We start from the raw sequence: 11,336 nt of genomic DNA, 5'->3' as shown, positions 1-11,336 counted from the left end.
CCTGATCAAGTTCCTGACGCATCCCCCATCTCAAACTGTAGAGTTGTTCATGGAGGCCACGCTCAATGATCCACAGTGGAGATACAAGTGGTGAGACAAATGCCATCCTGCCCAAGAGCCTCGGGAACATTACGTCTCACTACGGAGCTTTAACACTGTGGAGCTGATGTCAACACCATCCTGCCCAAGAGCCTCGGGCACATTACGTCTCACTACGGCGCTTTAACTCTGTGGAGCTGATGTCAACACCATCCTGCCCAAGAGCCTCGGGCACATTACGTCTCACTACGGCGCTTTAACTCTGTGGAGCTGATGTCAACACCATCCTGCCCAAGAGCCTCGGGCACATTACGTCTCACTACGGCGCTTTAACTCTGTGGAGCTGATGTCAACACCATCCTGCCCAAGAGCCTCGGGCACATTACGTCTCACTACGGCGCTTTAACTCTGTGGAGCTGATGTCAACACCATCCTGCCCAAGAGCCTCGGGCACATTACGTCTCACTACGGCGCTTTAACTCTGTGGAGGAATCCTTTTGATGTCAGAAAGTATTGCAGTTATGACTGCTAACATTATGCTCCGGGTGTTCTCATTCAGACCCTTTGCTCCATGAGTGCATGAGATAATTCCCATTCTCCTAATTCCCTTTCATCTGTTGTGGTCCAGAGCTTCCTGAAACAAAAATAAGCCAAGCCCCTGACGGACATGCTGGCCTCCAACCCCAACCGCTTCACCCCCCTGCTGGTACCGCAGCCACAGCCAGGACTGGGTCCTCCATCACCAACACCGCCAGGCTCGACCTGCAGTTCCAGGCCATCACGGTGAGGATGGCTGCACGCTGATGCACAGACACGGAGACACACACACACACACACACACACACACACACACACACACACACACACACACACACACACACACACTGGGACAAATATAAGCACCGACCTCATTATGATTAACATTATTACACACTTACTCAGGCAAACTCACACAATTGCACCCTCCCTTACCCCGTGAGACTTCATGTAAATCTAATATATGCCATTTAGCAGACGCTTTTATCCAAAGCGACTTACAGTCATGTGTGCATACATTCTGCGTATGGGTGGTCCCGGGGATCGAACACACTACCCTGGCGTTACAAGCACCATGCTCTACCAACTGAAGAAGGACACATCTACCACTGACCGGCTAGTTTCAGCCATATTGCTTTCACCTATCCAATCCTTTCCAACAGCTACACCTTCTCACACCAGTGTGTCCACTGCTCTCTTTCCTCAGATCATCAGTATCATAGTGAACAACGAGAAGGGTTGAGCCAGTTAGGCCTTCCAGGAACAACACCGCACAGACAACATGGTCGCCAACGACTGGAAGGAGCCCAAGCTAATGGCCTACAGTCTGCTCAGCAACTGCAAGTATGTACTAAAAAACCCACATACTGTGATACTGCTGTAAATTGTAATGGTTTTCTTCTGGTGAATGAGAGGCGGACCAAAATGCAGCGTGGTTAGTTTTGTACATCTTTAATAAAGATGAAAATACAACAATCTACAAAACAAGAAACGTGATAAAACCGAAACAGTCCTATCTGGTGCCACAAACACAAAGACAGGAACAATCACCCACAAAACCCAACACAAAACAGGCTACCTAAATATGTTCCCAATCAGAGACATTGACTAACACCTGCCTCTGATTGAGAACCATATCAGGCCAAACATAGAAATAGACAAACCAGGCACACAACATAGAATGCCCACCCAGCTCACGTCCTGACCAACACTAAAACAAGGGAAACACACAAGAACGATGGTCAGAAGGTGACATAAATATGCATAATTTGCACTACCCACTTCAATATGAAACTGCCTGGGTTGGTCAATACTTCTAAGATCAAGATGCATCATTGACTGTCATCTATCTTTCATGTAAATCTTTATTTTTTATACCTTGCATGCTCACACACTGTCAGTGTTCTACTCACTGTTTACTCACCCCCCCTTTCCTCCAGGCGTAACTTCAATGAGATCGAGCTGCTGTTCCAGCTGCTGAGGGTGTTTACGGGTTGTTTCCTGTGCAACATGACCTTCCTAAAGAACCACGTGGAGAAGGAGATCCCGAAGAACTACAGCATCGCTCGAACCCTCTTCTTCCAATGACCCACATTTCAACGACAAGCTCTACGCCAAGGTAACCAGCCAACCCACTCTTCCCTCTCTCTTTCACACACACGGACGTATGGGAACACAGCATCCTCTCAAATGTTTTCACCAACACAAACACCGACATGGTAAAAGAACATAATATTAAAAACCCCAAAATGGAAATTAAAATTCTTAACCGTGAGTGTTCCCTGCTGGACTGCAGTGTTTTAATTTCAGCGGTGCAGCGCCAGTCGCCCCCCCCCCCCCCCCCCCCCCCCCCCCCCCCCCCAATTACTTATGTTTCTCTTAATTGTTCTTCTCGAGCGAAGAGCAGATGCTGTCCGTGCGTGTGCGCTAGTGCGAGTGTGAGTGTGTGTGTGTGCCTCCATTGACATATTCAATAATTGACTGAAGCATTTTCTTGGAAACAAGGTAGTATAGGGAGAAGGCGTGTGCTGTGCAATAGCACTAGGCAGATGAGGTCTGTTTGGAAATTTCACCTCAACCTCCACACTCATAATGTGTGTCTCAAATGACACGCTATTCCCTTTATAGCACACTACATTTGAACAGGGTCCACAAGGCTCTTCACACAACGTTTCCAGTATTGCATGGATTCCAGTCAGAGCACTAGCCTCTAATTCAACGTTAAGAAAACAGTCCGTCTGTAGATGAATCTGTTTTTCTTTTTTTGTCAGGTCAAGTTATTTTGTGAGGTCGTCCGATCTTTCCATGATGGAGTATGTTGCTCGTCCAAATCAAATCAAATCAAATCAAATTTATTTATATAGCCCTTCGTACATCAGCTGATATCTCAAAGTGCTGTACAGAAACCCAACCTAAAACCCCAAACAGCAAACAATGCAGGTGTAAAAGCACGGTGGCTAGGAAAAACTCCCTAGAAAGGCCAAAACCTAGGAAGAAACCTAGAGAGGAACCGGGCTATGTGGGGTGGCCAGTCCTCTTCTGGCTGTGCCGGGTAGAGATTATAACAGAAAATGACCAAGATGTTCAAATGTTCATAAATGACCAGCATGGTCAAATAATAATAAGGCAGAACAGTTGAAACTGGAGCAGCAGCACAGTCAGGTGGACTGGGGACAGCAAGGAGCCATCATGTCAGGTAGTCCTGGGGCACGGTCCTAGGGCTCAGGTCCTCCGAGAGAGAGAAAGAAAGAGAGAATTAGAGAGAGCATATGTGGGGTGGCCAGTCCTCTTCTGGCTGTGCCGGGTGGAGATTATAACAGAACGTGGCCAAGATGTTCAAATGTTCATAAATGACCAGCATGGTTGAATAATAGTAAGGCAGAACAGTTGAAACTGGAGCAGGAGCATGGCCAGGTGGACTGGGGACAGCAAGGAGTCCTCATGTCAGGTAGTCCTGGGACATGGTCCTAGGGCCCAGGCCAGTTGAAACTGGAGCAGCAGCATGGCCAGGTGGACTGGGGACAGCAAGGAGTCATCATGTCAGGTAGTCCTGGGGCATGGTTCTAGGGCTCAGGTCCTCCGAGAGAGAGAAAGAAGGAGAGAAGGAGAGAATTAGAGAACGCACACTTAGATTTACACAGGACACTCGTCGATTTCCCTCAGCATCTCCTTAGTATCCAGGTTGGCTCTTTACTGCAAGCAGTTGTTTCACGAAAAGATAACAATGAGTCTTTCCCACTATGACGACAGGTGTCTGTGGTACAACCAGCTAGCACTCGCAGAATACACACAAAAAATGGAACACAAGCTTGCAGTCCCAGCCATAAAGGCTAACTGTGTCGTGGAGTCTTTAGAAACAAAACTTTAGTTCTGAATTAAATCGATTTAATGAAAAATATTAAATATAAACAACAAACCGAATGTAGACAGTACAATATTCTGTTGCCTGCTCTGATGGCGTAGGTTGCGTCATAAAGCCTCATCATGGCATTATAAATGATTTGAAATACTCACAACCACTTACATCAACCATGAATAGCTGTTGTCTTTTCAACGAGGCAGTTATTGTAGTGGGGTTCTTGCAAAGTTCCCTCCTGGCATTTTACCTTCAGTCAGTTGTTTTCCTCAGCGCCTAAGTTTCAGTCTGTCTTCCTATTTGACTTCCTTTGTCCCTTATCAGTTCCCTGTCATTATTTAGTCATGATGTGAAGCGGCCTCAATCAGTGTAGTAGAGATAACTAAAGTAAGTCCACCAGGACTTCCCCTCCTCCACCCATCCCTCCATCTCCTCCTCCACTCCTCCCTATTCATGAGCTTCCTAAGACAAGCTTATCTGAGTGCTTCCCCAAATGTCTGACAATGATTGTTTTTCTCTCCGTGGATCGCTGCAGCCCCCCTCAAACCAAAGCCCAACCTTACCTCAGAGATGTGTCCTCTCCCTCTTGAGACTGAACTGTACATGGCTAGCAGTCTTATCCAGAGTAATGAACAGAGCTGTAAATCACATTGTCTTTTATCATCTCATTGTACTGTCATGTCGGTGATTAAAGGGACAGCGGGAGAAGGCAGAACACACACATCTATCTGAAACACACCAGAGACTAGGCCTTATTCTGCTCCTACAGCTAGGAATTCATACTTTTTACTTCGACAAGAGCCTTAACAACTGAGTCACCTTTTTCATTAATAGATATTCGTCCAAGGGGTCTGCTCCGAGTCCAAATAATCTTTCTATCTCTTTCTTCTCTCCTCCCTCGCTCTCCCATTCTCCTTCTCCCTACTAAATAGAGAGCTTTATTCTACTATAATCAAATATGTTGGCTTTTCCTGTTCATCTCCCAGGCACGTCAACTGTGTCATATAGGTATGAGGAGTTGGAGTGTCTGTATGCAGTGGTGGGTATGGTAATCTACGAGGGACTCACCAACTATGAGAAGGCCACCAGCAGTGCTAACCCAACACAGCTGTTTGTTTGGTAAGACACCTACCAGTACCAACACTCTCTCTCTTTTACTTTCTCTGTTGGTCTCTCTCTTTCTGCCTTGCACTCAGTCACTCATGCTCTTTCTCTGTGTCTCTCTCTTTCTGCCTTGCACTCAGTCACTCATGCTCTTTCTCTGTGTCTCTCTCTTTCTGCCTTGCACTCAGTCACTCATGTTCTTTCTCTGTGTCTCTCTCTTTCTGCCTTGCACTCAGTCACTCATGCTCTTTCTCTCTCTATTTCTGCCTTGCACTCAGTCACTCATGCTCTTTCTCTGTGTCTCTCTCTTTCTGCCTTGCACTCAGTCACTCATGCTCTTTCTCTCTCTATTTCTGCCTTGCACTCAGTCACTCATGCTCTTTCTCTGTGTCTCTCTCTTTCTGCCTTGCACTCAGTCACTCATGCTCTTTCTCTCTCTATTTCTGCCTTGCACTCAGTCACTCATGCTCTTTCTCTGTGTCTCTCTCTTTCTGCCTTGCACTCAGTCACTCATGCTCTTTCTCTGTGTCTCTCTCTTTCTGCCTTGCACTCAGTCACTCATGCTCTTTCTCTGTGTCTCTCTCTTTCTGCCTTGCACTCAGTCACTCATGCTCTTTGTCTGTGTCTCTCTCAGGCGCACTCATGCATGCACACTACCACACTATCTCTATCCAGCAATAAGATGAGTAGGTGTGTCGTTTAAATCTAAAGCAGTGGTCTATGCTAGGTGGGTTAACAGTTGGTGTGGTTACATGAAGGGTGCAGCACAGAATTCAATCTGTAGCGGGAAAGACAGATTTTTGTCTTTCACTACTTCTTCTGTTATCAGTTTTGTATCAGATGTCAGAAGTTTTTTCTGAAAAGCTTATTTTTGATAGAAGAGAATAAAGTCTCAATTTACACAGGTGGCATTATTTATTTCAGTAAGTGGGACATGAAGTGACAAATGGCTGTTGGAGAACACTCTTACGTGAACACTATTTCATACCTTTTCCTGAAATGGCAACAGTGGTCAATAACTGCCGTCATACCCTTTCCTCTCCACGAGGGGTTCTGTTACACACACACACCACTGAAATGATGAATGTGTCTTGCCGAGGGTGACATTTGACAATTTGTCTCCCCTCCCAAGAGTGTTGTAGAGAGATACGTTACTCATTTTCTTGACTCAGTTATTCGGTTAGATTTCCTCCAAAAATTACCTTGTAGTATAACTTCTCCTTACAAACAGACTGACTGTTTTTCCCTGTTTTACCAGCATGTGTTCGTGTGCATGTGCCAGGGTTCCTGTTAGCCGGTAACAGCTGGCTTTTGAACGATTAAAAAATATATATACAGTGCCTTGCGAAAGTATTTGGCCCCCTTAAACTTTGCGACCTTTTGCCACATTTCAGGCTTCAAACATAAAGATATAAAACTGTATTTTTTTGTGAAGAATCAGCAACAAGTGGGACACAATCATGAAGTGGAGCGACATTTATTAGATATTTCTAACTTTTTTAACAAATCAAAAACTGAAAAATTGGGTGTGCAAAATTATTCAGCCCCTTTACTTTCAGTGCAGCAAACTCTCTCCAGAAGTTCAGTGAGGATCTCTGAATGATCAAATGTTGACCTAAATGACTAATGATGATAAATACAATCCACCTGTGTGTAATCAAGTCTCCGTATAAATGCACCTGCACTGTGATAGTCTCAGAGGTCCGTTAAAAGCGCAGAGAGCATCATGAAGAACAAGGAACACACCAGGCAGGTCCGAGATACTGTTGTGAAAAAGTTTAAAGCCGGATTTGGATACAAAAAGATTTCCCAAGCTTTAAACATCCCAAGGAGCACTGTGCAAGCGATAATATTGAAATGGAAGGAGTATCAGACCACTGCAAATCTACCAAGACCTGGCCGTCCCTCTAAACTTTCAGCTCATACAAGGAGAAGACTGATCAGAGATGCAGCCAAGAGGCCCATGATCACTCTGGATGAACTGCAGAGATCTACAGCTGAGGTGGGAGACTCTGTCCATAGGACAACAATCAGTCGTATATTGCACAAATCTGGCCTTTATGGAAGAGTGGCAAGAAGAAAGCCATTTCTTAAAGATATCCATAAAAAGTGTCGTTTAAAGTTTGCCACAAGCCACCTGGGAGACACACCAAACATGTGGAAGAAGGTGCTCTGGTCAGATGAAACCAAAATTGAACTTTTTGGCAACAATGCAAAAAGTTATGTTTGGCGTAAAAGCAGCACAGCTCATCACCCTGAACACACCAACCCCACTGTCAAACATGGTGGTGGCAGCATCATGGTTTGGGCTTGCTTTTCTTCAGCAGGGACAGGGAAGATGGTTAAAATTGATGGGAAGATGGATGGAGCCAAATACAGGACCATTCTGGAAGAAGACCTGATGGAGTCTGCAAAAGACCTGAGACTGGGACGGAGATTTGTCTTCCAACAAGACAATGATCCAAAACATAAAGCAAAATCTACAATGGAATGGTTCAAAATAAACATATCCAGGTGTTAGAATGGCCAAGTCAAAGTCCAGACCTGAATCCAATCGAGAATCTGTGGAAAGAACTGAAAACTGCTGTTCACAAATGCTCTCCATCCAACCTCACTGAGCTCGAGCTGTTTTGCAAGGAGGAATGGGAAAAAATTTCAGTCTCTCGATGTGCAACACTGATAGACATACCCCAAGCGACTTACAGCTGTAATCACAGCAAAAGGTGGCGCTACAAAGTATAAACTTAAGGGGGCTGAATAATTTTGCACGCCCAATTTTTCAGTTTTTGATTTGTTAAAAAAGTTTGAAATATCCAATAAATGTCGTTCCACTTCATGATTGTGTCCCACTTGTTGTTGATTCTTCACAAAGAAATACAGTTTTATATCTTTATATTTGAAGCCTGAAATGTGGCAAAAGGTCGCAAAGTTCAAGGGGGCCGAATACTTTCGCAAGGCACTGTATATATACAGTACCAGTCAAAAGTTTGGACACACCTACTCATTCCAGGGTATTCTTTATTTTTACTATTTTCTACAATGTAGAATAATAGTGAAGACATCAAAACTATGAATCATGTAGTAACCAAAAAAGTGTTAAACAAATCAAACTATATTTTATATTTGAGATTATTTAAAGTAGCCACCCCTTGCCTTGATGACACCTTTGCACATATTTGGCATTCTCTCAACCAGCTTCATGAGGTAGTCACCTGGAATTCATTTCAGTTAACAGGTGTGCCTTAAAAATTATTTTGTGGAATTTATTTAGTTTGAGCCAATCAGTTGTGTTTTGACAAGGTAGGGTTGATATATAGAAGACAGCCCTATTTGGTATAAGACCAAGTCCACATTAAGCAAAGAGAAACGACAGTCCATCATTATTTAAAGACATGAAGGTCAGTCAATGCGGAAAATGTCAAGAACTTTCAACATTTCTTCAAGTGCAGACACAAAAATGAAACTGGCTCTCATGAGGACTGCCACAGGAAAGAAGACCCAGAGTTACCTCTGCTGCAGAGGATAAGTTCATTAGCGTTACCAGCCTCAGAAAATCAGCAATTAACTGCACTTCAGATTGCAGCCCAAATAAATGCTTCACAGAGTCCAAGTAACAGACATCTCAACATCAACTGTTCAGAGGAGACTATGTGATTCAGGCCTTCGTGGTAGAGTTGCTGCAAAGAAACCACTACTAAAGGACATTAATAAGAAGAAGTGTCACGTTCGTTGAAATGAGTGAACCAAGGTGCAGCGTGGTAGGCGAACATCTTACTTTAATTCAAATGAACACCGAAAAACCATCAAAATACAAAACGAACGTAAAGTTCTGCAGGCTACACAGCACCTATACAAAAAAAAGGTTGCCTAAGTATGATCCCAAATTAGAGACAATGATAAACAGCTGCCTCTGATTGGGAACCATTCTAGGCCAACAAAGTCACACCCTGAGCTAACCAAATAGAGAATAAAAAGGCTCTCTAAGGTCAGGGCATGACAAGAAGAGACTTGCTTAGGCCAAGAATCACGAGCAATGGATATTGGACTGGTGGAAATCTGTTCTTTGGTCTGATGAGTCCAAATTTGAGATATTTGGTTCTACCCGCCATGTGTTTGTGAGATGCAGAGTAGGTGAATGGATGTTCTCTGCATGTATGGTTCCCACCGTGACGCATGGAGGAGGTGTGATGGTGTGTGGGTGCTTTGCTGGTGACACTGTCTGTGATTTATTCAGAATTGTTGCTAGCCAAGGCACACTTAACCAGCCTAGCTACCATAGCGCTCTGCAGTAATACGCCATCCCATCTGGTTTTCGCTTAGTGGGACTGTCATTTATTTGTCAACAGGACAATGACTCAAAACACACCTCCAGGCTGTGTAAGGGATATTTAACCAAAAAGGAGAGTGATGGAGTGCTGCATCAGATGACCTGGCCTCCACAATCACCTGACCTTAACCCAATTGAGATGGTTTGGGATGAATTGGACCACAGAGTGAAAGAAATGCAGCCAACAAGTGCTTAACATATCTGGGAACTCCTTCAAGACGGTTGGAGAAGCATTCCAGGTGACTACCTCATTAGGCTGGTTGAGGGAATGCCAAAAGTGTGTAAAGCTATCATCAAGTCAAAGGGTGGCTAATGTGAAGAATCTAAAATCAAAAATATATTGTAATTTTTTAAACACCTTTTTGGTTACTACATGATTCTATATGTGTTATTTCATAGTTTTGATGTTGTCACTATTATTCTACAATGTAGAAAATAGAAAAATAAAGACAAACCCTTGAATGAGATTCTACCAAATTTTCACAACTCTTCGGGCAACATACTGTATATCCAGATTTTTTGAGGTGGCAGCATCTTGTTATGGGGAATTTGTTGGGAGAAAAACCCAGGTAAAAAGTTACAGTAAAACCCACTTCAGTCTGAGACAACATTTGAATATTGCTGTCCATCAATGATCCCCAACCAAATTTACGGAGCCTGACCAATTTTGACAAAAACAACGGATATGTTGCCCTAAGAGTAAAGTTGGTCAAATCTTTATGAAAATGACTCACAGCTGTGATGGTTTCCAAAGGTGCTACAACCAAATATTAACTGGGTTGAGACGAATCCAATTAGGATATTTCAGTTATGTAGTTATTAAATTTTTATTTGGAAAATGTTCTATAGCTTTCTTTCACTTCGGAAATGTGGAATAGGTTGTGTAGATCTGTAGGAAAAAGATCAACTGAATAAGGCTGAGACGGCCTTGGAATTGGAGGTTACGGTAATTGACCAGGCCAATGTAAACAGTCACCGACGTAACTGTTCAGGGGAGGTCAGTTATTATGTTTGTACATTTGTTTATATGGATATGTGTCTTAATAAAACCTATTTGAAATAAGCTATTACAATTCGGTATTATTTTTCAGGTTATTACTTATAAATATGAATCAACATATTAAGAAATGCCAGTTTCTGTGGAAGAACAACTAGCCAGCAAAGCAACCTGGAAACCAGGAAGCACAAACCTACACAGCTGTCTTTGCTCTGTTTAGGCATTTCAGAGTAGAGTCCAGCAGAGAGACAGAATGAGGGGGCAGGACCAAAGGTGCTTCACACTCCCCCCTCCAGATGCACTAAAGATAAATTAACTGAATCAATCTGCTCTCTCTCCCTCTCTCCTCTCCTACATCTCGCTCATTCCCTCTCTCCCACAGATGCCCAATCTTTGTGAGAAGTCCATTCTGCTGGAGAAGATGATGACCTATATTGAGAAACGTTTCCCTTATGACCTTGAGTTAAACGCCCAGTTCCTGGCCCTCGTTAATTATGTCTATAGGTAATTATCCCCATTAATCACCTGGACGAGTATGCACGGCAAGTATGCTGGGCGCCATTACGCTTCTTCATCCATCGAGGGGGAGGGAGAGGGAAAGGAGGAGATGTGGTTTGAGAGAAAGAAGGGGGGGGTGGAGTATGCCAGGTCACTGCCACACCATTCATCTATCAAGAGGGAGGGGGAGAAAGAGAGTGGTGGGTATTGGGTAGAGAGAATGATGGGGGTTGAGTTTGGGGGTCTTCCAGTGACAGGACTTATGGTTTGAGGGAGAGATGTGGGTGAGGGAGGGTGGCAGAGGGGTGACAAGGCAGCCAAGCGAAAGGCGACTGACTCCTCATCCCACTGCTTTTCATCACATCTGGCCCTTTAAACACACACACACACACCACTCCCCCGTCCCTCTCCTTCAGTCCTCAAAACTTACCCCATCCCCATACCCAGTCTGCCTGTTCACAGACATCTGCTCTGTAAGT

This window comes from Oncorhynchus gorbuscha, linkage group LG06 (assembly GCF_021184085.1).
Source record: "Oncorhynchus gorbuscha isolate QuinsamMale2020 ecotype Even-year linkage group LG06, OgorEven_v1.0, whole genome shotgun sequence".
Taxonomy (NCBI): Eukaryota; Metazoa; Chordata; class Actinopteri; order Salmoniformes; family Salmonidae; genus Oncorhynchus; species Oncorhynchus gorbuscha.
Note: the sequence above shows the minus strand (reverse complement) of the source record.